The sequence below is a fragment of the Phalacrocorax aristotelis genome, unplaced genomic scaffold, assembly GCF_949628215.1.
Source record: "Phalacrocorax aristotelis unplaced genomic scaffold, bGulAri2.1 scaffold_51, whole genome shotgun sequence".
Classification (NCBI taxonomy): domain Eukaryota; kingdom Metazoa; phylum Chordata; class Aves; order Suliformes; family Phalacrocoracidae; genus Phalacrocorax; species Phalacrocorax aristotelis.
Genome location: NW_027441371.1, coordinates 357,920 through 369,177, shown reverse-complemented (window position 1 = coordinate 369,177; position 11,258 = coordinate 357,920). Strand labels below are relative to the sequence as shown.

Genomic DNA, 11,258 nt, shown 5'->3' with positions numbered 1-11,258 from the left:
TCGAGTTACTTTTGTGTTTTAAAACCCTGCATCTCGATGCAGAATTTTTGTATCCCGAAATCCGTTATATAATATAGGAGAGATAAGTTCTTATCTCAAAATCCCTTTATGCATCTATAAATTAATATTACACATGTCAATATATATAAGAGGTTTTTGTAATAGCCCCCCTGAATTTTCAGGCATTTTGGGGCTGTAACCCCCCTTTTTGGGGGGGAACCCCTACATGACGCCCCCACTCACCTGTTCCTCTGACGCATTATCAGCTCCCCCAGTGACACCGGGGCACCCCACGTGACATCGTCACACCCCCCCCAGGACTCCCCCAATTTTATTCACCCCCAAGAAGGGCACTAAACAAGGGAACCTGCTCCAACCTGCAGCTCATTACTTTAATAGTGCCATTTACAAAGGTACACGCACACCCCTCCCACACCCCCCAGAAAAGGGGGAGCTCTGCTAAAATCTAAAAGGTGGGGCAGCCCCCCCAAACAGCTGCAGCCCCCCCAGCCCCTGTCCGCAGGCTGGCGCCTGCCCCACGGCAGAGCAGGAGCGTGCCAGAGGACGGTGTCACGTCTCTCTCGGGCTCCGCTCGGACATGTTCCCGCACTGGGACGGGCTCCCCGGGGTGACAAACAGCCCCGGTCCCTGGGGGCCCCGACTCTCCCCACCGGGCAGCCCTCGCGGCCGCACCTGCGGGGCACCCGCTGGAGACAGAGCCAGGAGCCTCCAGGCCGAGGGATGGCCCCTTACCTTCACCACGCTTAACGACCGGCAGGCATCTCTTGAGCATCACGAGACACTTAGACGACATCTGAAAAACAGAAATCCCAAACTATATTTCAGCACGTTAAGAAAATAGCACAGAAGAAAATGGAGGAGCTCAGTCAGCATAAGGGGTAGGAAGGAAATTGAGCCGCAGCAAGATTCCAGGCAAACGGGTCACGTCAAAACACAACACATCCTTTAAAAGCTAGAGTGATTGGAACGCTTGAAAACGGTATTAAGACTAACCGATACCATTTTGAACAGATCCTTCGCGTAACACTGAACGCTCTGGCTGGTGCTGGAAAACGTCTCATCCCTTCCTTACGGCACCGCTGCGGGGAGATAACCCCGTGAGGCTGCGGGGCAAAGTTGTACCGGAACCGGAACCTCCGCTTACAGACCCACCGCAGCAGCTACAGCCCTCGCCCTGCCGCCGCACGTCTTGCTGCCTGGCTCCACGAAGCCTGAAGTGAAGCGTGTCAAACTTGAAAGAGTAACGTAAAAAATTAAGAATAAATCTCAGTAATTCACTTTGTGCTGAGAAGGCGGGCGCGTGTTTACGCGCATCCAATATGAGCGTCTAGGCTCTAAAAGCTTTCCATTTTCCTTCTGCGTTCATTCAACTCGCACAGCCGTTCACGCCCGCCATAAGATTATCTATCTCCAAAATACACAGCAGCAACGTGACTGGGGGGTTTTGGCGTGTTACGGAGTCGGGAGGGACGTCCGCCCGGCTGCCCCGCCCAAGAGATGCTGCTGAACTGCCAGGGAAACGCGCGTCGAAAGCGAGACTGAAATAAAGTACTTAAGAGCGCTCCCTCAAAATACCGGCAGGAAACACCCCCCCACAACATTCAGTCGCCCCTCATTAAATATTTACAACAAATACCTACCTGCTTAAGTACACCTAACAAATCGTACCCTACATCTGCTTGGCAGTTACAGCTGAAAGAGCGCAAGTCACGTCGTAAATCAGACGATGTTAGCTTTTTTTTAAACTTTCATTTATGACAGAAGAATCGGTGAGTGAAGAGATCCCCGATACAGTTTTACTTTTTTGGGGGGGGGGGGGGGGGGGGAAATAATATCACAACAAAAAAACCACAAATCAAATCCCCTGTGTTGCAATACACGGGGCTACCAAGAAGGACCGGCAGACCTGCTAACGCGTTCGGCTGTACCGAAGCATGCAGGGGAACCGCATTTTATGGTATCTCGACTGTTACAACTGAGAACCCAAGCACTACCAATGCCATCAACCTTTGGAGTATGTGCTGTGCTTGGATCTCCGCAAGGACCATGGATTTTTTTATCTTTAAAAAAAAGCAATACTTTGCAAGTCTTGTGCTGATGAGTTCTGCTGACAAAGACACTGTCTCTAAGATGCACTCTGATGGCAAGTTCATAGAATGCAACCTCACTGAATAAGAAATATCTCAATTTTTCAAAATCTCTTCCTAACAAAAGTCACACTGTGGGGCTTTCAGATGGGTCAGATTATGCATCCTTTCACAACAAGAAACACACCAGCTAACCAGGATATTCTTGCAGTGGCCAGGTGCCTCTTCATCATGTAAAAAAGGAAAAAACCCAGAGCCAGCAATAAGTATCACACAGGTCAACACAGATCTCTTCCAGAGCACCCCCCTCATCAAAACGAACATGCCCATCGGCTCACCTGCTCTGCACAGATTCCAGCATCACACCCCGCTTCCGTCATCGCTTGTGGCACCAAACGTATCAACACACAGTAAACTACCGTTACGCTCGTGAGAAATCACCGCCCCGTGACTTCCTCATTACTACCCAGCTCACTTCTAATGCTCATACGCCGTTCCAAAGACGGCCCACGTGTTACCTACAAAACTGAAGAGCTCGACGACGGACCACAGCATTCTCTGGTCTTAGATGCTGGCCGCTGCCCCACCTTCTCAGACCTCTCATAGGCGTGCGGCAGCAGCACTCCGAGCCTGCCAGCGGCACCTGCAAAAAGCCAAGCGAAAAGGCACCTCCTGAGATGCTGCCCGATGCCACAGCCTGCCCGCACCGATCCCCGTCTCGCACCCCTTTCCCTCGACAGCCTCCCACCCGGCCTACGTCACTTGCAGCTGAACACGGCACCTCGCCCGCCGTCCGTAACACCCAAACGACACGCGTTGCTTATAACTTCACCAGCAACACAACACCTCAGAAAAGAGCTGCTACTTCAGCCCACCAATCACCACTCGCCTTGCTCGACTTGCCTCCTTTGCTCATTGCTACGCTACTTCAAAACCAAAACAAAAGACAAACGCAAGGAGCAATGGAGTCACAGAGGCATCGGTCACATCTTCCCTCTATATACACCACGCACCGACTCACCCGCTTACATCGGTCCCCTCAGTTCCCCTCCGTCGCCCTGCACGACTCGTCCCTCGGCATCTCCAAAACCAATACCAAACAAGTCGCCTGGTTGCACAGCAGTACCTTAACTGTTCCTGAACACCGACTATAACCTGCCATTAAAAACAAACATATGACATCAAACATGAAGCCCTACGCACGTACAAGCTTGAACACCCTGCAGAGGTAATCTGCTCAGCTGAACTCTAGCTGCCTCTCCCAGATAGCCGCGGTCACGGCCTCCGAGCCCACAAAACGTCACGGTGATTACGGTCCTTGCCTGCTGAGGAGGGCCACTCCATCCGAGATGACGGTACCACCTTTCCCCCAACAGCCTTAGCATAGCAACAGATGAACCCTAAGCTCTCATCGCTGTGCCACCTACCCGACTCTACACGGCCAGCAAGGCGGCTCCGAGCCAAACTCACAAAACGCACACACCAACGCTATGAGAAACACTACAAACTGCGCGCCTCCGAGACGAGAGAACGCTCTCGGCAAACACAGAGACAACTGGACGGAAGAGCTCGTCCAGCAACAAGACCTGCAGAACCCTGACAGTGGTGCAAGGAGGCCCTAACGAGATCCAAAATGATTAGAAGAGCGTCAGGGCCCGTGACAAGAAGTTCCTCTCAAAACTGAGAGGGAGGAGGCACAAGAAGCCCAGCTACAAGACCTAAGAACGTAAGGATGCAGGGAAGAAATCACGCTCCCTGAAAACAGACAGCGACAGAGCAGAGCTGTTCACGCATCTGGGAACGACGCCGCAGACGACAACTGCCCAGAAACTCCTCAAACATCAGAGCGATCCACGCTTTAAACTGTAACGCAAAAAGAAGCACCCGATGGGCGCCGGCCCCACAATTAGAACCTTGCCAGCCCCTAGGGATAGCGCTGTGCTCCTGAGAGCAAAGAGAACAAAGTCACCAGCCCCACGCGCCCCCTCACTGCGACCCAGCTCGCCTGAAATGCTCCTCAAATAGCCTTCGGTCGCATCTTCCCTTTAATCCCGCACACGGACCCGCTGCCTTAGTGTGCTCTACTCAGCTCTGCTCCATCACCCTGCACAGCTCCATCTTCATCCTCTGCAAGAACAGCATGATAGAACAAGTCACCTGGACGCACAGCAACAGCTTAACCATTCCACAGGTCTTGCTTCCACGTAGGAATACCATCTAGAGCCCAACTACTGCATGCCATTAAAGGAAATACCTTCAATCAAATGTTAAGCCCCACGCACGTACAAGCTTGAACAGCTGAGAGGTGCCCTCTGCTCAGCTAGCACTCTAGCTGCCTCTCCCAGGCAGCTACGGTCATCCCCTCGGCACCCACAAAACACCCCGGAAATTACCGTCCTCGCCCGCTGCCAACGGCCACTCGCTCCGACGAGGGTTGTACGGGCGTTGCCAAAACAGTCTATGCATATTAACATTAACCATATACTCTTATTGCTATTCTTTCCTCCGCTCTACCATTGCTACACCCCCAGGCGGAGCAGCTCTGACACAGGCATCGACGTGCACGGACCGACACCGCTCACAAATACTACAAGCGACGCGATCGAGGCACCTAAGAAAACTCTCACCGAGACGACGGACTTCCGGCCCAGAGATGCCACCGGGCGAGAAGATCTATACGGCAGCGAGGAAGAAGCTATAGCATCCGCAGAGAAGTCACCTACCATCATCACCTGCGATGAAACCATATACCCACAACTAGGACGACGTACGAGCGACAAGCCACTCTTAAAGACCTCAGAACGTACAGGTGCAGGGAACAGGTCCCAGAAAAGGGCTCTGCGTATTCAGACTGCTCTTCAGCAGCAGTATCGAGGCCGCCTTAATCACCGCCGCAAAAAGATGACCTTCTATAAAGGTCTAATATTTCAGACACAAGACAAATCTATGCAGTAGACTTAAAATGCGAGAAAGGAAGCTCTCGGTTACCATTATGCCGATGAGCCAGGGCTTGCAAAACCCTCAATATTGCTACCTAGGTGCCTGCTCAGCACGGAGAACAACAGACACATCGAGACCCAAGTACAGTAAGGAACAGACTACAAAATCCACACAACAGCACAAGCACAGGCAGGAACTCCCCTGCCTGGCAGATGCTTCTGTTTTGCAGAAAGGACACCACAACCTCTCTCGGCCCAAACGTGTCCGGTCTCTGAACGGTACCCTCCACTGATTTTACAACCCTTGCCTGCCCCACCTGCGCTTCCCCCAACCGACCGGCCACCTGCACAAAGACAGCATCGGCCCCTCAGCTTCCCTTCCAAATCCGGGGGCTCAAAAGCCATCCTTTAAGAAGGCCACACAGGCTACGTAGGATGGGGCTGTGGTCACACGGATACTCTTCATCTCCAAATGTGCGGTGCCATCACTCAGCGTCACACCACTCAACGCCGGCCACTTCCGCAACAACAGCCTCCTCGGAAGCGCCGTGAACTTCCGCTCCCCCACGCTCTAATGAGGCTGGATGTCGCGGCCGCCGCCACCTACGGTGCCTAGAGAACCAGAGAGACAAGGCGACCCCTGCGCCTGGAAGCGGCCGCCCGCTCACAAACAATTCCACACCTCAAAAATAACAGCTGCTACGGCTCCCTGTTCATCGCTCACCTTGCCCAACGAGCTCGGGGCAGACATCCCGCTTTGCATATAGTTTTGTGAGTCCCTTCATTAACTAGTCACATAGGTGCTCGCACTGCACGACCCCTCCGTTGTCACGTGCTGACCTACCTTCTCACGATGCTCTGTTCGCCCCCTCCCTCCCGTGTCCGGCTCCCTACCGTGCATCTGCACCAACAGCCACATTCCAGACTCATCCTTTCCCCTACCGTGCCAACACGGCTCCGCTCACCTCCCAGTCCGTGCCTCCCGGGTCAGTGGCCGCGTCAGGCGCCTGCTCACGTACTCGGTCCGTCCCCGATGGCTGGGGAACCGTCACCTTCAATGCTGGGCCCACTTCTGGGGAAATACGGAGAGGCACACAGATATTAGACACTGCTTTCCAAAAGCAAGAGCTCACCACGCAAAACAAACAAATCCTTTTGACTGACTTGTTCGGCAACACAGAGACCCCAAAGGCAGAAATCCCAGACGAGTGACCTCACAGCCCGCCCCGTCACAGCACACGACGCCATCTGCTCGCCTTTGCCGTCACGCCTCGCTCGACTGTCCTGCTTAACCCTCGACCTGTTACTTAAACTGCAAGAAAAAGTCAAACCACGCAACACACAAAAATCACAGTTCGTGTCAGATGACTCAAGCACAGGCGGACACCGATAGGGCAAATGCCAAAAGCAATACGGGAAGCAAACAGGCGTGGCTGGTGTAGCGACACACTCTCCTTTTGTAGGTAACTCACTCCTGAGCGACTCCATGAACAGCCGCGTGGAGAACCTCTCGGCAGACAGCACGCTCGAGTGGCCGCGCTGACACATACGGGGAAGGAGACTGGGCTACCGGAGGCTGCTTGCACACAGAACACGACCATTAGCTAACACTTAAACACCCCTTTCCCAACCATTCCCCGGTACCAAGACTTCAAAAACCCCTCCTCTCCTCCTGAACTGTCAGGGAAGGAACCTCACTCCTTCCCGACAGCTCCTGCCCTGTATTTGCACCCCTAAAGCCCCTCTGTCAGCCGCTCCTCGGGAGCCGCCCTTCCCACCTCTGCCCCGCGTTCTGCGAGCACCTCCCACCTTCCGGCTTCCCGCAGACTCCGTGCTCTCTACAGGCCCACAAAATAACAGAAGCCCTGATGCTTATAATCTACAAGGGACCTGCCGCAAGCTGCAAAGGTTCTCGGGACAACGTGGTACTCTGCGGGCGATCGGGAAAGGCGACGAGCAGTTCCGTAACCCGACACACACTATGCATTACGCCCCTGCTGCTTTCTGAAGGAAGGCTAGAGCTCCATATACAGACACGTACAACACGCTCACCCTAACCCCTACCGCAGCATCTCACCATCAGTCCTATTGAGAGATAACGTCAACAACTTGCACAACACACAGGCAAAACCGGTGGAAAAAATATAAGCTTCTATCTTTGGTCAAGTCATAAAATTCCGGGAAAACAAAACAACCAAACAAAAAAACCTACCACACACACAAAAGAACAACAAACCACAAACAAAAAAACCCAGACAAAACCATAACACCCCCACAAAACCAAATAATCCAAAACAATCTATCAGACCATCTTGCTACCCCTGAACACCCAACACAAACTTACTGACCCAAGGAAAAACAAAAGCTCGTACAAGTGTACTTTCTAATATATATCTGCTGCTCAACTTTGACTGCTCCTTAATCTCTTACCTCAGCCAGAAACCTCCCCATCTCTGAATGTCAAAACACACCTACCCAAAGAGCTTAGACAGCTCAAAACCTGCAACCAACTCAAGGAACAGTACCAGAGAAGCCCAGGAGCAGAATGAGCCTCCCGAAAAAAGGCTGGGGCTCATCTACGCCAGCGGAATGGCAAAGCAGAACGAAATTTTTTAAGAACCCCTTCTCAAAAAATATCTCTGGTTATAAAGTCAATCATTTACTGTAAAACCATCAACCATTCGGAGTCACCTCAACGCTCTCTCTCGCTCAGTCCCTTAACAGAACTGGATCAGTCTCAAAGGACAAAAAACATGAAAAGAAACGTGGAAATACACAAGCGTATCGGGAACTGTATGAAGCAGCTAAATTAACACCTCAATAGCTGGGACAAAACTAAATTGTAAAGGACAACAAAAAAACACCCCAGGAGACGCATCGATAAAAACAGATGAAGGCTCTCTCTTCTCGCAGAAGCTCAAGGAGAGACATGAGCCAACGGTACACAGCTCTGGGGTATCGGATACCGAAAAGAAACATACTCGAGACAGAAAACAGACTGCTGTGGAGCACAAAGGTGGCTTTGGCAAAGGTTCTGCCGGGACAAGAGTCACAGTTACAGGGAACGGACAGCGGCCGGCAGGGGAAACGCCGTCGGCGTGGAGGGGCCAGCGGGGTAAATGCCGCCCTCAGCTAACGCTGCGCTATCAAGCCTTAAGCGAAAACTGCAGAGTAGTTACAGGAGACGGGCATAAGATGGATGCTGAATATCACTTGATGGTCACAAAATCTCATGGGGATGGGCACCACGTAGCCTCACGGACACCCCTTAGACCCAAACGCTTAACGAAAGACGCTTCTTGCCAAAACACAAGCTCGACGAGGAAAAGCCAAAGCTGATGCGGGGGCAACTACTAAAATCTCAGTACGTGAGCAGGCATTACTTAAGATGGTGCGGTGGTTCTGCCGGGTCCGTCCAACCTGAGCAACGGGTTCTAACGCCTGTCCAGCAGCGTCCATGATCTCTCTCACGGCCTCCCACATCAGAAACCTCCCCTGCCCAGGACCGCGTTTTGCATGTCCCACCCCTCCCCATCCCCGCAATGAAAATCAAACACAACAAATACGCACTCTACTTCATCTTCTTGGCCTCCAAAAGAAGCTTCCTTCCACTGCTGAGCGTCGACACCGACATCCTCATGCTGTTCCTCAAAAGCAGGCTGGCCCTCGGGTGCCCGTACTGCCAAAGGAAGAGAAAATGATTATGCTCTTATAACGAGCTCCATCATCCTCTCCTTCTTCAGGAAATCGAATCCCGATCACTACATACCAGAAGTTTGTGCAGGAGATGTCCGAGGCCAGCCCCGTAAATGAAGCACTCTGTGACCCTGCTTTCTCTTTTGGCCACAGCACCCGCCACCGGGGAGCCCCAAACCCCTTTGTGACTCCCTAGGAAAACCAGATACAACTAGTTCAAAACATCTGGCAGGAGAGAGATGACCGACAAACACGTATAGCCCACCTCAAACCAGCTAGAGAGCTGACTTCCTCCCCCACTAAACTCTCGTCTTCGACAAATACACCAAACAGAACAATGTTTACGCTGAACAGAACAAAACCCTTACCCCTCTGACACTCTGAAAAGGATTTGTGCACCCACAAAATATATATATTCATGCTATCGACCCACGTGCCACACTTCCTCAGGGTCAGCCCCGCAAAGACAGGAGAACACCCGATGCTCTCTCCACAGATACCCCGATACTCCGCTCCCTTCTTCGCCGCTCCTGTCACGGGAAAATGCTGGGAATAAAAAAAAGGTTCAGAGAAGCAAAACAATAAACAATAGGGAGAGGGACCAGTGCAAAGGAATAGAGAGAGGAAGAGACGAACAGGAAGGACAGACAACCCCATCCTGAGCACAGCCTCTGGGAGAGGGAAAGAGGAAACAGCGACCGTCATTACCGCAGATCGACTCAGACCAAAGCCTCTCCTTCCGCAGGGGCTTCTGGACACACCGCTCCTTCCCTGCGCTACTGCCAAGGGCCCCTGCACTGAGGGGGAATCCACTGCAGGCAGAGAGAGGCGGAGAAAGGAAAAGTAGCCACAGGCTACAGGAAAGAGAGAGGGAGGACTGAAAAGACGGGGAGGCAGGGAGCCACTCAGAGCGAGACGGAGAAAGAAGGTGCGGGGGGGGTGCAAAAAAAAAATAATTTTGCAGCAGGTAAGGAAAGAGAGGGGGCCGGGGGAGAGACAGGGAGGGCCCAGGACGTATAAGAGAGGCAACGGGGCCCCACTGGCCCAGGACTCACCGCGACTCTCGCTCTCAGCGCTGCTGGCACAATTTAGCCGTTCACATGCTTCTTTCCCCTCCTCTCCTCCCTGCCTCTTCTGCAGCTCCAGACTCTAGGCCGACCTCCACCTGAAGAGAACACGGGGGTGTCTTACAGCTCTTACGAGATGAGGCTTCCTAGGCACGTAGCCTAGCTCGCTCGTGCACTACACGCCCGTACCGAACTGCGGGTTCCAACTGTGGGAAGAAGGGGGAGTCCTTGGGGGCTACGGCATCTCTCTTCCTAAGTAACCGTTACACATGACAGAGCCCTGCTTTCCCAGAAACAGCTCAACACCTGCCCGCCGAAAAGGAGGAGCGAATTAATTCCTTGCTTTGCTTCCACGCACAGCTTTTGCTTTACCTATTAAACCGTCTTGATCTCAACCCATGATTTTTCTCACTTTTACCCTTCCAGCTCTCTCCCCCAGCCCACTGAGGGTGGAGCGAGCAAGCAGCTCCCTGGTGCAGAGTTGCCAGCTGGGGCTAAGCCACGGCACGCGCTTGTCCCGGTTTGGCAGGGAACGGACCGTCCGTCGCCTGGCTCCTGGAGCGACGGGCTGCTGGGCAGAGGGGGAGGCCACCAAAGGTGAGGAGCAGGGCACAGGACAGTAGGAGGAGAGAAGAGCAGCATCCGGCTGGACGGGGGCGGGGGGGGCGTGTGTGCGTGTAGTGAGAAGGCACGAGGCAGGGAACAGGACGGCCAGAGGAGGACAGGGAGCCTGACGGAGGTGGAGATAAAAGCAGCAGAGAGAGGGGAAGAGCAGGACACAGACCAACAAAGAAGGATGAGGAGCAGGCTGGAGACGCACAAAGAACCTGGGGCAGGCAGCACGACAGCGAGGGAGGAAAGAAGAACAGGGGCAGGAAGCTGGACCGAGCGAGATGGAGACAGACAAGATAAGCGACAAGAACAGGGCAGAAAGGGAAGAATGAAGCCACGGGGACAGGGAGCCGAGACGGCCAGCGACGGAGGGAAGGGGCCGGGGAGGGAACACCACAAAACAAACCACGGGGCTACGTGGTACAGAGCATGAGAAGGCAGAGAATTAACAATTAGGGACAGGGAGCCAGAAAAACAACAAAAAAAACACCAAAACAAAGGGAGATGGAGAGCAAAAGGAATCGCAATGCGTACAGAGAGAAGAGAGAAACAATTCTAAAAGAGGGTCACGGGGAAGCCAGAGACAGCAAGATGGAGAAAGGACAGAAGCTACAGGCTACAGGGCAGAGAGGGAAGAATTAATGAATAGACGCAGAGAGCTGGGCAGAAAGAGGTGGAGAAAGGCTGAAGATCACACGGCCAACAGGGAAGAGAGAAGAGAGGGAGGAATTTTAAAAACAGGGGCAAGAAGCCAGAGAGAGGGAGAGAGAGGCAACAATAAATGGGGACAAGCCACAGGGCAGCGAGGAGGGAATCGATGAATAAGAACAGCAGAC

At 53.0% G+C, this 11,258-nt stretch overlaps 1 long non-coding RNA gene across 1 annotated transcript; it reads right to left on the bottom strand.

The window, feature by feature from the left end:
• Positions 1-378: 378 nt before the first annotated feature.
• Positions 379-9,551, bottom strand: LOC142051470 (uncharacterized). The gene is made up of 5 exons (XR_012658508.1): positions 9,112-9,551; positions 8,817-8,935; positions 8,431-8,726; positions 6,013-6,119; positions 379-2,751 (listed from the first exon to the last, which is right to left on the bottom strand). It is a non-coding gene; the product is annotated as an uncharacterized LOC142051470 (long non-coding RNA).
• Between the last annotated feature and the right edge of the window lie 1,707 nt (positions 9,552-11,258).